Genomic DNA, 17599 nt, shown 5'->3' with positions numbered 1-17599 from the left:
ACAGGGGTCTGACAAAGGAAAGGAGACCAACAGGAAAAGGATGCCAGACTTTTGTTCTTCATTGTCGTTAGTTACCTTGTGGGCCCAAGTGAGGATCTGATGCTTTCTTTCTTGACTTCAGAATCCAAAGCAGCTTCTCAGGGCCTGTTATACCCCCAGGCCCTGGGACAGACAGTGGCCTCCGAGGAGGAGAAGGATGCTGGCACAGGCACAGAGTTCTGGATTACCTGTGACCAGGGAAAAGGGCATCCCTGTAAGTACAGCATCTGTACCAGTCCCTACTTTTGATTCTCTATACCTCCCCACTTTTAGGCGTCGTGTGCTAAGTGGTTTAAAATGGCAGACTGTGAGTGAAGCTGCCCCAGAAGGCTTTACATGTCCATCATTGGAAATGAGATTTTCGCTGTCATGAGTGGGTGGTACATTCAGAGGATACCAGTGTAATGGCTGAGGCCTCCTCATGTCTCTGAATGGCACTCCAGAAGCTGTCAGGCAGATGGTTCTCTCCTTCCTGGAAACGCATGTCGAACAGGCACCCAGCCACCCCAGCAGAATGAGAATTCTCAGATGTGCAGCTCCATTTGCCTGAAGATCCCATCTGGACTGGGGGCCGATTCAAACCATGATGGCCGATGATGATGTGGTGTCCGTGCACAGAGTTTTTCTCTGGTCATTTAAATCACATCTGGTGGTGCTGTTCTTCCCTCTTCACCCACTCCCTTGCCCCCGTGTTCATGAAGAGCAATGGGAAGTGGAAAGCGTGATGTGGCTGATGTGGAGCTGATTCTTCACTGCACATTTCACACTGAGAGCAAGGGATGCATTCCCAGAAACCAGCAGGCTCTGCTGACACTGAGACAGAGTCCCATCTTAAGTCCAGTGGTCAGGAAGGCAGAGCCTCCCCAGCAGTCTGCTCCGTAAAGATTTCACATCCTTCTTCCCCTTTGTCCTTCACCCAGTCTTGACCACCTTTGTGTAAGGTGCGAAATTAGATTTGGTGTTCCTGTCTGCACGTAATGCCGCTGCTTCTCAGCACCTGATTTCCAACTGTGATAAAGCTTATTCAACCTCCCACACACTGCTGCAGTCTGGAGATTCCAGGCTACTGTGCACATGCATCCGCCAGGCTCTTGGAGAATGCATTCATGCACACACACACACACACACAAACACACACACATACATACATACATACATACATACATATATATATATATATATATATATATATATGTATATAGCCATTCCCACCTGCACAGGCACCACACATGCTTACACACTGTGTCCAAGTATCAATGACATGACAACCTGAGAAGAGGTCTCTGTATAGCAGGCACCCTCTTTGTGTCGCTGTGTCACTCCCTGCATGGCTATGAGTGTAGCAGGGGAAGAGGACGATGAGTGGGTGAAAGAGGAATTGGCAGGTCGTCTAGACAGTCCGGATGTCTTAGGGACAGTGGGAGCAGTGGAGGACTGTGAGGCAGTGGGCCAGTCCGGTAGATGGTGGAGGCTTTCAAAGATTACCGAGACTAGAGGAGACAGAGGTTCACAAGTGTTTGGCGATGGTGAGTTCGGTGCACAGAGTGTCCAGGATCCCTGGGACTATCAGGTAAGAGTGGACTGGGAGGACACTAGAAACTGAGGACCATCTCCAAGACGGAGGTGCAGCTGTGGAGCTGGGAGTCATCAGTAGATGGCGACACAGCACAGCGGTTAAGACCAACATGCCTAGGTTTGCATGGGGGTTCCAGGACCTGTTAAATCCTTCACTGGGTACAGCATGTCAAAGCCCTCTGTGTCTCCTCCATTTCACAGACTCAACGAGAGGGATGGGAACAAAAAGGTGATGGTAACACCATAACGCTGCCGCCATCCCTTAGTGAACGCGAATGTTGCCTTTGTAGATGATGATTGGCTCTACAGAGATGCTGTTTTGTCGAGGAAGGGGCTAAGCAGAAGGGCAGAGGGGACCAGTGAGGACTGTGGAGCAGGTGAGTACAGGCTGGGTACAATGGTGTTCATGTGTGCACTGCTGTGAAGAAACCCGTTATTTCGGTTCTTATAAACCCTTTATGGGGCTGGGACTGCATTTCATTTGACAGAGATGCCTATGTCGCAGGAAGCCTTTGGTTTGATCCCAAGCCTCACATAAAATGGGTGTGGTGGCACAGGCCTCCAATCCTGGCACTTGGGATGTGGAGGCTGGAGGATCAGAAACTCAAGATCATCCTGCTTAGAAAGGGAATTTGAGGCCAGACTCAGCTACATGAGACCCTGACCTCCAAACCCTGATAAATATCCAATTTCAACTCATTTCAATGAATACATAAGTGTTCCCATTGAATTACTCCTTTCCTTGGACTCTAACAGAAAGGCAATCCCAGCCTGTCACACAGTGGTTCTCCCTCCTTTTCAATGGGCAGGCCTAACCATGGACACTTCCCCCTACACCACCACCCTGAGGACAGTGTTTAGGACCAGTTTTCCCTCCCTCCACTGTTAGGTCACTCTCAGCACCTTGGAAACTCTTCTTTGGTCACAATGAGTCCCAGCAAGGCCGCAGAGCCTCTGGCAGGTCTCCTCCAGGGCTGCCACACTGTCCACTGGGGCTGGGAGTGGTGTGGGGGGCTGATGGTCTCAGGGCCCCCAGTCAGGGAGTGGAACTTGATTTCACATGAAAAGAAAAAAGAAATCTAGCTGGCTGCTAAAGGTAAGAAGCTGATCACCAATTCGACCTAGTCCTGTCTCCTTTCCCCAGCTTACCCTCTCCCTTCAGGGAAAGAGCCAATCTTCCTGAGAAAGAATCCTGTTTCCCCAGAGAGGCTCTGGACACAGCCAGGCTCCAGTTCCCAAGAGACCTTGGCAAGGAGGGCCCAGCTTCTCCGCACTGTCTTGTAGGCCTTCAGCTCTGGGAGTTCAGCTGTCTGTATCCCCCAAGGCCACTCTCCATTGTACAACATCCAGTAGCAGGAAGAACTGAAGCAGAGTTTGATATCCAGGCAGCGTGGACTCCGTCCAGAGACAGAGAAAGGTGATCTGCTACGATCAGGTGAGGTGAGACTCGGTGTTTCCACCAGACTGGGCACATATATATGATCTTTGTTTATCAGACACAATGGGCTTCCCGAGTAAGGGGTTGTATCCTGTTCCTAGGGTCATGGCTATGATCTAATGATCTAAAATCCTGTTCAGAATATTTTTGGTCCCTTTCTGGTTGGAGAAACTGGACCTCCACAGGTTGTATGTCCATCACGAACCAATTAGACTTGAATGACTGACAGAAGAGACTCCGTTTTCAGACTTTGGGCCACGTAGCTTACAACAACCCCACCCCCCCAATTTTTTTTCCAGAATTGACAGGGCATGATAGCCCATCCCAGGTATCAGGATACAGAAGCAGGCACTTCGGTGCCAGTTCTTGGGTGGTGTGCTCTATAGAGTGAGTTTCAGGCCAGCCACAGTTACATAGTGAGACTCTCTCTCAAAAAATAAAATAAAATAAAATAAAATAAAATAAATGTAAACAACAACAACAACAAAAAAACAATACATGCCCACTGAAGATGACCAGGTCTGCCACAAATATATACCAAAGAAACCACTTAGGATGTAGAGGAAGGTGTGTATAAAATGATGTTTGTTGAGGACTCCGTAACAGTCAGGGTTGGAAATGTCTTAGATGTCTGATGATAGGGCTAATTAAAATATGATGTCTCCCATATCTCGAGTTTTGGATGATATGAAGTCTTCTGTGTCGTAGTACTAAGTGAATATTGAATGCTAACAAGGGTCACTACGGTAGCGGTGAGGTAAATGATTCAGGAGCTTGTGTGCATAGTCAGGAGAAGGGAATGCCCTCATGACCCTCCCGGAAGTTGTGCCAGCACCTCTTTCGTGCTTCTGTTGGACCTTGGAAGCAACAGGTGACAGGACCTAGGCATAGAGAGAGAGAGAATGCTTTGTCTCGGGAGTGGGCTGCTGGAGGAGGCTGAAAGAGAGCACAGGAGGGCACTGGGGCAGCCTCTCCAGCAGCACCTGACTGTGCTTAGCTGCTGGGCAGCAAGGGTACAGGGGTCTGGTCACCCCCGTGTCGAAGTACTAAACTCCCACAGGAACCGGAGTGAGCCTGGACCCGGCAGCTCCTTCAGGACCTCCTGTACTGAGAGCAGCACTAGGGACATCTGGCTTGGGGCCTGTTAATTCCCAAGGCAGGGCCTATGGCCAACACTACATGGCCTTCTGAAGCTTGGATTCGATTGCATAAGAAATTTCAGTCCCTTGAAGCCAGAGCTTTGGTGGCTGATTGGCAGAGCATTGACGGAAAACCAGTTGGGTTGGGTAAGGCATATTTCCCTGGATGTAAGCAATCAGAGAGCCCTTGTCCTGGAATGCTTAAGGTGTTATCAGAGGATTTATGAAGCAAGCGTTTGCATTCCTGCACTGCCTATTGTATAACCAAGCTTGTCCAGAATATCTAGTGAGTGCCACACCGTGGATAACCAGACTCCTGCATGGTGGTGACCACCGGAACTGCAATGTGACTAGAAATCTGAGTGACCTGAGTGACATGTCCAGACAATCAGGTGTTCCCAGCTTTCCTTGGCTTCATTGCTCAGTCATTAGTGATGAAGACAATAAGATGGGAAAATAAGAAAGTTACAAAGGGTTGGCCAGCAGTACAAACACACACACACACACACACACACACACACACACACACACACACACACACGAGTTTTTCTTATTTTTTCTTTATACTTCTTTTACTCTTGTCTCATAGAATAAATCCTGACCACAGCAGAGCAGTCACCCTCCCATCCACGCCTCCCTGTCCCCTCCCACACCTGCCCTCTTCCCCAGATCCTTTCTTCCTGTTTCCCTTCAGAAAGGAGCAGGCTCCTGGAGATATCAACAGAACACAGCCTAACAATTTATAATAAGACTCGGCACAAACCCGCTCATCGGGCTGGACAAGGAAAAACAGTAGGAGAAAAGTGTCCCACGGGCTGGCCAAAGAATCAGAGATATGCCCACTTTCACTGTTAGGCGTTCCAGAAGTACACCGAGCTCACAACCATAACATTCATGTAGAGGACCTAGTCCAGAACCATGCAGGCTCTGTGAATGTTTCTTCAGTCTCTGTGAGCTCCCAAGAGCCATGCTCAGTAGATTCTGTGGGTCTTGTTCTCCTAGTGTCCTTGACAGACTCTTGGCTCCCACAGATCTCCCCCCCCCCTTTTCTGAGGGAGTTTTCTGAGCACCCAGGGGAGGTACCCGATGCAGATCTCCCATTTGGGGTCCTTCTATGTATACTTGTTTGGCTGTGTGTCTCTGCATCCAGACGAGCAGTATTTTAAACAAAGTCCAGCAGCTGCCGTGCTCAAGTGGGAAAATCAGGAGACCTCATTATCTGGTGCGTGGGCACTTTGGGCATTTGATGAACCCCTACCATAGGGTGTTGTGTACAGACTTGCAGGAGCTCTGGGTTTCCAGTTGATGGTTGCATGGGGACAGGATTTTTAAAGGACTCATATTGATACTCAGCAGAGAATTCTGGTTCAGTCCATGCCAAGTGTAGGGCAAGGTCACACGCATGGCATCCCTTATGTGGTGGGAGGGCTCCTGAATTAGATACTGAGAAGGCTTGAAGAGTGTAGAAGAGAAGAGGGGGACAAGGAGCAAAGATGCCTGTCCGTGTGAATGAAAAAAGATGAACAGTTCTGGGTGGGGCGATTGCTTACATTCTCCCAGGGTAAATAAAGGCTCTGCATTTCAACAGACATAGTTTTAAGATGCTCTCCCACCATGCCACACACACCCCCACACACCCCTCTTGTGGGAGTTACTTCACACTCTGGGCATGGGCTGTGTTAAGTAGCACATTGGAGGGCTGAGAGAAATCAACATAGCATGTCTTATAAATGCTGGAGCTGGGACACAGACACAAGCTCACAAGTGGTGGAGTGGGACACACAAGCTCACAAGTGGTGGAGCGGGACACAGACACAAGCTCACAAGTGGTGGAGCGGGACACAGACAGAAGCTCACAAGTGGTGGAGTGGGACACAGACACAAGCTCACAAGTGGTGGAGCGGGACACAGACACAAGCTCACAAGTGGTGGAGCGGAACACAGACAGAAGCTCACAAGTGGTGGAGCGGGATACAGACAGAAGCTCACAAGTGGTGGAGCGGGACACAGACACAAGCTCACAAGTGGTGGAGCGGAACACAGACACAAGCTCACAAGTGGTGGAGCGGGACACAGACACAAGCTCACAAGTGGTGGAGCGGGACACAGACACAAGGTCACAAGTGGTGGAGCGGGATACAGACACAAGCTCACAAGTGGTGGAGCGGGACACAGACACAAGCTCACAAGTGGTGGAGCGGGACACAGACACAAGCTCACAAGTGGTGGAGTGGGACACAGACACAAGCTCACAAGTGGTGGAGCGGGACACAGACACAAGCTCACAAGTGGTGGAGTGGGACACGGACACAGGCTCACAAGTGGTGGAGCGGGACACAGACACAAGCTCACAAGTGGTGGAGTGGGACACAGACACAAGCTCACAAGTGGTGGAGTGGGACACAGACACAAGCTCACAAGTGGTGGAGTGGGACACGGACACAAGGTCACAAGTGGTGGAGCGGGACACAGACACAAGCACACAAGTGGTGGAGCGGGACACAGACACAGGCTCACAAGTGGTGGAGCGGGACACAGACACAAGCTCACAAGTGGTGGAGCGGGACACAGACACAAGCTCACAAGTGGTGGAGCGGGACACAGACACAAGCTCACAAGTGGTGGAGTGGGACACGGACACAAGGTCACAAGTGGTGGAGTGGGACACGGACACAGGCTCACAAGTGGTGGAGCGGGACACAGACACAAGCTCACAAGTGGTGGAGTGGGATACAGACACAAGCTCACAAGTGGTGGAGCGGGACACAGACACAAGCTCACAAGTGGTGGAGCGGGACACAGACACAAGCTCACAAGTGGTGGAGCGGGACACAGACACAAGCTCACAAGTGGTGGAGCGGGACACAGACACAAGCTCACAAGTGGTGGAGTGGGACACTGACACAGGCTCACAAGTGGTGGAGCGGGACACAGACACAAGCTCACAAGTGGTGGAGCGGGACACAGACACAAGCTCACAAGTGGTGGAGCAGGACACAGACACAAGCACACAAGTGGTGGAGCGGGACACAGACACAGGCTCACAAGTGGTGGAGTGGGACACCGACACAAGCTCACAAGTGGTGGAGCGCGACACAGACACAGGCTCACAAGTGGTGGAATGGGACACAGACACAGGCTCACAAGTGGTCTAGCTAGGACATAGACACAAGCTCACAAGTGGTCTAGCTGGGCCATAGACACAACAATGTGAACCCTGAGCTGGCAGCCCTCAGGAAGCAATGGTCTTCAGGCCCATGACTCGGGATATGTCTGTGAGCACCTTCATTTGCGTTTTCCACCTCCTGTCCCGTTGGCTGTGTCATTTTTCCGGTTGCTCAGAGTGCTCCCAGGGTAGACTTTTGGGGAGCTGAGGCTGAGGCTCTTCTTTCCTTCAGTGTTTTCCCCACTGCCAGGCAGCCTTCTCAGTTCTCCTGAGTCATTCCAGAAGGCCCAGCATGCCATGAGGTCAACGTTTTCATCTGTGAACTCAAATGCTTTGTCAACCCATTCTGCCAGGTAATCTGTCAGGATGAAGGCAGAAGCAGAGACAGCGCTGTCTCTGTCCCTGGGGCATGTTCCTTGACCACAGAGGCAGAGAACTAACACACGGGAAAGAATTAAGAGACCGTTTGTGAGTCTTTCACGGGTCACATTGCCATGAGTAAGGGAAGACATAGGAAGGGCTCAGAACAGTTCACACCCTGATCCGTGTTATTCCCCCCACGAAGGTGCATTATGAGAGCCATTCATTGGAGGGGATTGCCCTTGCTATCTGTCATTTCCCACACCGTCTGCCTTCATGACTGCCTCCATTCATAAATAATACAAGTCCTTCTTTAAGCTCATGTCTCCTGTACTAGCGTTCTCGGAACCTCTTATGGGCCATAGTTTTCTGAAGTGGACTGCGTGCTTTTTATACTTCACTCTACAAGACAAATTTCCCTAGAAAATATCCAACGAGGGCTGTGGATGTAGCCCTGTGGTTAGGATGCTTGCCTCTCACACAGGGCACACAAGCACAGCATAAAGCCCTGCATGGGGGTGCACACCTGCAATCCCAGGATTGAGCAGGTGGAGGCAGGTGGATCAGGAGCTCAAGATCATCCACATTAGTCCTTCACTAGGTAGTCAGTTCAAGTCCAGCAGTGGAAAGGAGACACCTGCTCTAGAAAGCACACAAACAAAGCCCAGTGCCTGTGGCTTCAGTGAGAACGAGAAGGGAAGAGCACCGCTGACACCGTCTGTGGGTGGTGCAGTGATGGTGGATCCCGGTTGGTCCCCACCTGCTTACATCTCAGATATCTTCCCCAGCTCTCCTCCCTGCACGCCTTCACACACTCCCACTGCTGGCCTTGTGGTCCCAGCGAGTGACTTTGGGTGTGGCTCCATCTTCTTTCTGTGCCTTCAGTTGGAACGGCTTGTTTCCATTTTACATCAGGCGTCTGAACACTCTGAGTTCCCCGGAGCCTCTGTTTGTGGGATACGGGTAGGTGTTCCAAGTCTGTTTCCGACGCTGTTCATTGATGGATGGTGTTTGTTTACCGTGTTGTAATGTATATGTTATATTTCCATATTTCCCTTAGCAGCCTGTTCTTTTCTAATGAGAGACGGAAAAGGAGTGGATGTAGAGGAGAAGGGAGGGGGGAGGAACTGGGAGGAGTAGAATGAGGGGAAGAACCCATAATCAGGATTGATTTTGTGAGAAAACAATCTATTTTCAAACGAAGGAAAAAGGTTTAATTCTACCCCTTTTTTTTCTTTTCGGTTTTTTGAGACAGGGTTTCTCTGTGTAGCTTTGTGCCTTTCCTGGAACTCGCTCTGTAGCCCAGGCTGGCCTCGAACTCACAGAGATCCGCCTGCCTCTGCCTCCCAAGTGCTGAGATGAAAGGCGTGCGCCACCACCGCCCCACTCAGGAACAGATTCTACTCTTAAGCCCCATGTGTGATGTTCTTTTTCAAGTTATTCAAGTCTATTAACTGTCCTCCCACTGACCCTTCACTGTGATACATACATTTCCCCTCATGAATGTCGATGTTTCCATCTGAAAGGTGGGATGGTAAGTTCACAGGCTCCAGAGCTATTCCAACCATGGTTCCAGTCAGTGCCATCCTTGTGACTGGCTCTGTTCCCTCGGGCTTGCCTCTGTTTCTGGCTAAACTGTCATTTCCTTTATCTGCAGGGGCTATAATATTATAGTGTGGATATGTGTCTGGACGTAGCAGTCTTGGCCATTGCTCTCCATTGTTCCTTAGTAGTCAGGAGAAACGCAGTTGCAGTTTCACGGGGTATTGGCTCTGGTGCTGGTATGTACAACAGAACACTGGGCAACTGGGAATTTGAAGAGTGTGATATGGATGGTGACTACTTACAGTGTACCTCTCTGGAGAGTGAGAGATGCCTGCTCAATGGAGAATAACTTCCAGGACTCTCGTCTGCACAAACTGTGTGGCCCGTGGTGACCCATTAAAGCCCTGCTCTCCCTCTGTGGCTCATCAGACTGCACTGTTCCTTCCCTGATTCTCTGCTTGCTCTCCAGCTTCACCCAACAGGGAGGGCGGGCAATAGTAACAAAGGCTGTAATTTACGGAGGCTTTCTCCATGCCAGGCACTTCTTTTACTCCAGGGACATTTAGCAAGGGCCTTCTATGTGGCAGGAAGTGGGTCAAGAGCTGGACATGTGGCAGGAAGTGACCTAAGAACTGGACATGATTCAGGGCACCGTTGGAAATGTCAGCCCTTGTGGAGTTTATGTGGTACTGTGGTCTACAGAAATCAACATTGAACTTACTGAATCAACATGCCATGCTGTGTAGTGCAGTAGGAAGCAGAACTTTGCTATCAGGAAAGCAGAGCAGGGATGGGGGATGGGAGGGTGGTTGGGGTGGGTGTTGCCAGTGGTGATTGTTGGGCATGCACTTAAATAGAATGTTTTTAGATTAAAATTGCATCACTTCCTGTCCCCTTGTTTCCCTCCAAAACCTCCCATATACTCCTCCTTTGTTCATTTTCAAATTCATTCTCTTTTTCCTGAATCGTTGTTGTATTCATATATGTATACGTATTCCTAAATGCATAAAGACAACCTGCTCAGTCTGTAATACGTTCCGTTTAGGTATATATTTTCAAGGCTGAGCATATGGTATTAGATAACCTGTTGGTGAGGACCTTCTCTGGGAAGGCCATGACTCCCTGCTCTCAGCATTCCTTAGTTGCCTGTAGTTCTTTAAGACTTCAGGATCCCCACCTGCCACCCCCACCCCGACCCTGTCCATGTCAGCACGTCTTTTGGGGTCATCTGTATTCAGCTCATGTTTATGCGGCCATGTCGGTGGGGTTTTATATATGTGTAGCTTCTGACATTCCCAGGAGGCAAAGCCTGGTCTCACAGCAATCTCCCTGGTCCTCTGGCTCTTACAATCTTTCTGCGCCCTCTTCCACAATGATCCGTGAGCCTTAGCTGCAGGATTTTGGTTGTAGATGAATCTGTTGGGACCTGGCTTTACAACTCTGCATTTTGACTGGTTGTGGTTTTCCTTATTGACCTCTGTCTGTCACAAAGTGAGGTTTCCTTAGTGAGGGCTGAGGACCAGACTTGTCTGTGGGTATGAGGGAAAATACTTAGAAGGTAGTTGGGGGTTATGCTGCTTTTGTAAAACGGCAGTTGTGGCATCTCCTTCAAGATTCATGACCGTGCCAGGCTGTGGAGACTTGCCTAGCTTTCCGGGAGCAGGCATGATTTCTCTCTTTTGAGTGAGTCCTAAGTCTAATTTGAAAGCTGTTGCTTACAGGCAAGGTATGTGTGTCAGTATTACCCCCTTCGGGTTAGCATGCCAGGACAAATACTTTTGTAGTTGTGGATTTGTTTTTTTTTATTTTTGAGATAGGGTACGCTGTCTACATAGCCCTGACTGTCCTGGATCTCACTCTGTACACCAGACTAGGCTGGAACCCAGAGTTCCACCTGCCTCTGCCTCCAGAGTGCTGAGATTAAAGTTTCTCTGTGCACCACCACGCCCGAGCTCTGGCCCAGCTTGCACTTTTAAATGAAGTGTTCAGGGCCAGCCTTACCGAGAACGTCCTACCTGAGTAGATAGATCAAGACAGGGAGGGATCAGGGTGTAAAGGTGTCTGGAGGAATAGTAAAAACAGGAGGCATGAGTACAGGAGAGCCAGGAGAATTTCAGAGTCTGTGACAAGGCACGCAAACACTGTGCTAGGCAGGGGCAGACATCGACTTGGTGGGAAGGCAGCTAACTATAGAAGCGGAGATGGTAGATATTGTTGGATGTAAGGAAAGACTTGGGGTGGAATCTGGAAAAGCTGGTCACCCTGTGAGTGGACACCTAATGCTTTGCTGGACTGGGCGGGGGCACCGGATGTGTGGGAAAAGTCTCCCAAGGACTCACACAGCAGCATGTGCTAGGTACTGGGAGTCAAAGGAGATAAAGCTTGTTGTTCTGATCTGTTTTTTCAGGAGTCAAACATCACTTGCTACATTTGGTAACTCGAAAGCACACCTGGACGGCACAGTTCCCAGCCACCCATCCAAAGCAGCTTTGTCTTTTTCAGTTTACATTAGTGTATATTAACCATACAACGGGCGGCTTTAGTTATGATAGTTCTGTATACGCCGTAGTAGAATCTGGCTGTCTTCACCCTTGTTACTACTCTTTGTTATCCCTTCTCCTCCCCTTTTCCCAATCCCCTCCTATAGCCCCAGTGTTCCTTCATTTAATTTTATGTTCCTTTTTATTGGCTTTTAGGTTACTTTGGATTTTTATGGCTTTCACATGAGAGGAAACGTGATATTTGTCTTTCCAAATCTGGTTTATTTCACACAAGATCCATCGTCCTCCCTCAAACACTGTACTTTCATCCTTTTTGCAGCCAAGTGAGACTGCCTTTGTATGGGTACCACATTTTCCTTATCAATTCATCCACTGACTGGCACTTAGGCTGAATCCATTATGTGGCTTCCGTTAGTAGTATGGATACTCAGCTATCACTGTCGTAAGGCACTGTTGATTCCTTTGCATTCTAGCCATGAGCGTGATGGCTAGACTATGCGGAAGTTCTATTTGAAATGTTTTGAGACACCTCCATAACTGTCTCCATAATGGTCACACTGATTTACGTATCCCGGTGCAAAGCCTGCCTAACTCATTCAACCAAGTCCTGCAGGTGGCCTTTGCTTTCAGTTTTTCCCTCTATGCATATGTGTGGCTGGGGAGGTAGCATAAGCATCTTTGACCACAAATCTTCATATGCTAGTCCAGTTATTTCCTTGGTTTCAAAGGGAAACTGCTGTCATTCCCAATAAACTCCTTTAGTGCATAACCTCTGTGCTGTCACTCTTAGGAACTGTACCTGGGAGTGGTAGGTTGTAATACCCTTTAATGCGGGAGGCAAATGAGTTCAGAGAGGTAAAGATCTTGCCAGGAACCAAATTTTCCTCTGCTAAAACAGTGAGCCTTTCTCCCGTGCATCAACCCTTTCATGCCTGGATCCCAAACCTTCCCCCCACAAATGCAGCCATAGCTAGAAATTACAATTATCTAAACTCTTATAGTGCATGCATCCGTTGAAATCACCCCACTCTGCCCACACTCACACCCCCACACCCGACCTCTAGCCCCTGGTTCTGTCCCAAGAATCATTGTAGCTTCTAGGTGCAAGGACAGGGTTCCGGCACGTGAAAGATGGCCTGTGCCTTTGTTGCTGCTGTTAGCATGGCATTCTGTGCTCTCCAGGATCTGACCCGTGCTACTAAAAGAAGACATGGCCCATCACAGACCAACCTCAATCTGTGTCCAGTGGCTTTCTCCTTGGGTTCATTTTGCTGTTCTCTGGTATTCTATTTGTCTCAGCAAGGGGTGCGAGAAAACCAAGTATGGCCTGAGCCGCAGGTTACACAGAGCACATACTGTGCCCAGGAATCCCCCCGCACATTTACCCCTCTCTGGTTAATGTGGCTGTGGCTGATGGCCAGAGGGGTCCTTTGCAGTTGGATTAGGGGAAGTCTCTTTGATTGGTCCTGTTCTCCTGCCCAAGCAAGTGAGACTGCAACCGTATCACTGTTCTTAAGGCCTAAGTACCAGTGTTAGGAGCTACTGTATTTGTAGAGCCTCAAACCTCAAAGACGTCCTCTGAGAGGAGACTGCCTCAAATCACATTCATGTGGAGGGAGCGAGAGCTTTAAGGAGAAGTTAAAGAAGAGGCTCTTTGTGAAGAGTCGCTTCTAAAGAAACCAGCGGTTTACACTAAGAAGTAGTCATCTGTGGGCTCCCCTTGAAGGAATTCTGTCCTGGGGTTCCTTGTGGCACACATAATCAAGTCCAAGGGAAACCGGGCTAAAACCGGTATTTCAAATGCAAAGAGCTCACCATTTGCTTGTTGATATGTGGGTACCCATAAACAAAACAAACCGAAAACAGCTGCACAAACCAGTTAGAAGCTAAGATTTCCTTTGCTGAAACCATGAGGGTCTCCTTCTGAGATGTGTATCTGTGCATGTTGGTAGGTGCTCCAGGCATGTGGACAGCATGAGCTGTTTTCAATAGACCCTTTCTGTTTCTAATGTGTGCTTTCTTTCTTGGAAAGGATGGAAGAAGATCAGCATTGGGAGAGTTCAAAATCACCCCAAAAGAAAACAAAACTAGCTGAAATCAAGAAAAAGAAACGTGTTAGGTTTCTCTTACCTCACCAAACTGAGAGAAAAAGAAGACCCTCTTCCCCTCGAGATGCAGATCAGGAGATGTTCACATGTGAATGCTGCTACTGTCAGAAGGATGTGGGGAACATGTCTGGGGTCTCCATGGGGACGGGGACCATGACAGAAGCAGCCTCTCATTCACCATCCTGTGAAAAGCTGATACTAGACCTCAGTAACTTGTCACTCAACCCTGATACCACCCAGCCCACTCTTGCGCAAGAAATACAAAAGAGAGAAAAGAACAAAACGCACTGGCAGCAGAAAAGCAAAAAGGTGTTTCAAAGGCTTCTCCACGAATGGACAGAATAACTCTGGCATTGTTATCCTCATGTAAAGAAGATCAGAACCTACAGGATCATGAATGTCAACACCACCAAACCCTAGGGTGAAATCTTTTTGGGAGCATGGTCAGGAGGAGTAAAAATGTCCAGCCTGGTGACAATAATATCTTCAGATGGCGAGTTTCAAACCTATTCCAGAAATGTAACAGTCGTTTTCTTAGTGGTTTTGGCATCCCCTCTGGGGCATTCTGGCAACAGATGCTCCTTGGCTAGGGCAACCAGATAGCGATGGTTCTGTACTCCCCATGCTGTTGTTCCCATGGGGCGATCTACCAATTTCCCCTCCTCCGGTCTCGGCTTTTCCTCCTTTACTTTGTTGCCAATAAAGTTAGAACATCGATGCAGAGTTTCTGGCTTGCTCTTTTCAAATCTGCTTCCATTCCATTTTATTGACTGGAGCCCAGAAGGAGCACTAGGTGTGGTGGAGGGGTGTGTGTGTGTGTGTGTGTGTGTGTGTGTGTGTGTGTGTGTGTGTGTGTGTGTTTATGTGAAATTTGTGTTTCAAAACCATTATAGAGAGAGAAGTATCAGAACATTAGAGCATTCTTCATCTAATTAGTCCCCCTAATATGTTACACAACTATAGTATATCAAAAGCAGGGCACTCACACTGGTAACTGGGTGTGCAGACCTCTCTGTCACTGCATCATATGTGTAATTCATGCCATTACCAGTGCAATCCAGTTTCTTCTCTGTTCCTTCAGAAATATCTTACTTATGCTAGTTCTTATGATGACGCCCAGCAGCAGCATGCTTAAACTGGGACAGACACTGCATTGTTCACTATTTCCACAATCATTTCAAGAATATAAAAGTGTTGGGGCTGGCCTTTTCCACTCACCACCATGCCCTTCATTCTACACGCTTGATTGCTTATATCAAAACTCTATTCTTTGGGAATGTAGCTTTGGGCAAGCTGCTTGCCCAGCATGTGTGGGGCTCTAGTTTTGAATCCCCAGCTCCACACAATAACAACAACAACAACAACAAGAAAACAAAGATGGACTCTCTCCTGCTACTCCTTTTCATTGCTGTGTGCCATACCATGGTCTGGGTGTGCTGTCAGTTCTTTTTTTCACTCATCTGTTGGGCACTTTGGTTTCCAGATTTTGGCCAGCTGCTACAAAGAAAGCTGCCATAAACAGTGGAATGAAAAGTTGTGTGTGTACAGAAGTTTTCAATAGGACGAAGACCCAAAAGGACAATCTCTGGGTGACATGGCAAGATTTTCTTTTGTTTGATTTAAACTACCATCAAAACCACTTGTAAAACAACTCAGGGGGCCACTTGTATGATGGGACACCACACAGCCTTGGGGCCAGGGGAGGGGCTTGGCCTGCCTCTACTAAATGTACTCCACAGTGGGAGGCCTTGCCTTCTTATAGGAGGGAATGGGGGGTGGGTTGGGAGGGGGAGGCTGGGAGGGTGGGAGGAGGGAAGAGGGGGATCTTTGGTATGTAAAATGAATACATTTTTTTTCTTAATAAAAAAATTTAAATTAAATTAAAAAAAACCTCGGGGGGCCTGAGTCGGGCAGTAGTGGCACATGCCTTTAACCCCACCACTTGGGAGGCAGTGACAGGTAGATCTCTGTAGTGGTATTTACTCTGCCCATGACCTTGGGCCATAGGGCCTGAAGGAGGTGGTGCTTCTTGTTGTAGGTGACCTTTTAAAAGGAAAGGGAGAAAGGTCACGAACCCCTTCTCCCTGCTGCCTGCTGCCTGGTCTGATCAAACTGCCAGGTGCATTCATTCCAGGTCAGATCAGAGGATGACTTCAGCTGTCTACTCTGTTCTCTATTCATGAGTGTATTTCCTCAATTCACCCTAAGAAATTTCCCTCATACTCCGTAACCAGGCTCCCATAGATTTATCACATTAGATCTCTGAGTTCCAGGCCAGCCTGGTCTATAGAGTGAGTTCCAAGAGAGTCACGGCTGTTAAAAAGAGATACCCTCTCTCCAGAAAAAGAAAGAAAGAAAGAAAGAAAGAAAGAAAGAAAGAAAGAAAGAAAGAAAGAAAGAAAGAAAGAGAGAGAGAGAGAGAGAGAGAGAGAGAAAGAAAGAAAGAAAGAAAGAAAGAAAGGAAGAAAGAAAGAAAGGAGAAACACAAGGAAGAAAAACATTCAGGGGGCCTGGCCTCTATGTTAACTGTGGACACAGAATATGGACTGTGGAAACAACAACACCTGCTACATATATCCAATATGCAAATGTTTACTGGCCAATTAAAAACACTGGCCCCTTTCCCTTCAATAACGGTTGGAGGATAAACGAGGACAGTATATGGTGTATACTAGAATTTTAGTCAGTAGATTAGGAGTGCAAAAAAAGAAAAACATTCTAGCTAGAGATATAGATCAATTTTGGAGAGTTTACCTGGCATGCAGAGGACTGTGAGTTCAGCCTCTATCAAGACAAAGAAACAAATGAAACAATCCTAAAACTTCATGAAGTAATATACAATCAAGAGTAAAACCATTAGAAGTCATATATGTATTTATTACATCAGAAAACACACACACACATTTCACTGAGGTAACGCACACCCCTAATCTGGTTCCACACACTTGCGCTGCTTTTGCAAATTGCACCTCCCATTTTAGTGGTCTCTGCTGAGTGAAAATCACAGAGAGGGAGACAATTTAAAATGCATCCTAACAAGGAAGAAACATTATTGACTGATGCACTATCTCTTTGTATTTGTATTTGTTTGTGGTACACACACATGCATGTATTGGCATGTGTACGAGTGCTTGTGATTTTTTTTAGGTGTAGGGCCTGGTGAGATTTTCACCATCCACGTTGGTATGCAAACTCATACTGTCATTGTGTAGGCCTTGTTTAGGTGACCATAGTTTCCCCATCAATATAGAAGACAACTTTTTCATCTCAGATGTCCTGGTCCTCTGGCTCTTACAATCTTTCTGCCCCATCTTTCAAAATATTCCCTAAGCCTTTGGTATAGGGGTTGTGCTGTAGATATATTCGTTGGAGATGAGCCCCCCACAGTCAGTTATTCTCAACAATTTCCTGGGTTCTGCATTTCTGTACTAGTCTCTCTCTGGGCCAAACCAAGCTCATCTGTGCATGTAAGGATCCATATTCAGAATGCAGCTGGAAAGTGTCCTGGTCTGGGAAGTAGCAGTAGTGGGCTCCCTCTAGTGCCCAGGACCTCACTGTCTTCTAGCTGTTTGTTTGTTTGTGGTCTTGTCATGACTTGTTTTGTTTTGTTTGTTATTGTATATTGTTGCAGTAGGTTTTAGGATTCGTTTGTTTGTTTATCCTCTTTGTGCTGATTTAAAATTTCTCCACTACAGTATATTTTTATCATGCTTTTACACTACTCCAAC

At 47.9% G+C, this 17599-nt stretch overlaps 1 long non-coding RNA gene across 1 annotated transcript; it reads left to right on the top strand.

Annotated features, from left to right (window-relative positions):
* The first annotated feature begins 1229 nt into the window (after positions 1-1229).
* On the top strand, positions 1230-14594 carry LOC128121076 (uncharacterized). The gene is made up of 4 exons (XR_008222063.1): positions 1230-1609; positions 1905-1991; positions 2759-3049; positions 13796-14594. It is a non-coding gene; the product is annotated as an uncharacterized LOC128121076 (long non-coding RNA).
* The last annotated feature ends 3005 nt before the right edge of the window (positions 14595-17599 follow it).

Source organism: Peromyscus californicus, unplaced genomic scaffold, assembly GCF_007827085.1.
Source record: "Peromyscus californicus insignis strain IS unplaced genomic scaffold, ASM782708v3 Scaffold_10__1_contigs__length_136768540, whole genome shotgun sequence".
Taxonomy (NCBI): domain Eukaryota; kingdom Metazoa; phylum Chordata; class Mammalia; order Rodentia; family Cricetidae; genus Peromyscus; species Peromyscus californicus.
Note: the sequence above shows the minus strand (reverse complement) of the source record. Positions and strands in the feature narration are given on the sequence as shown.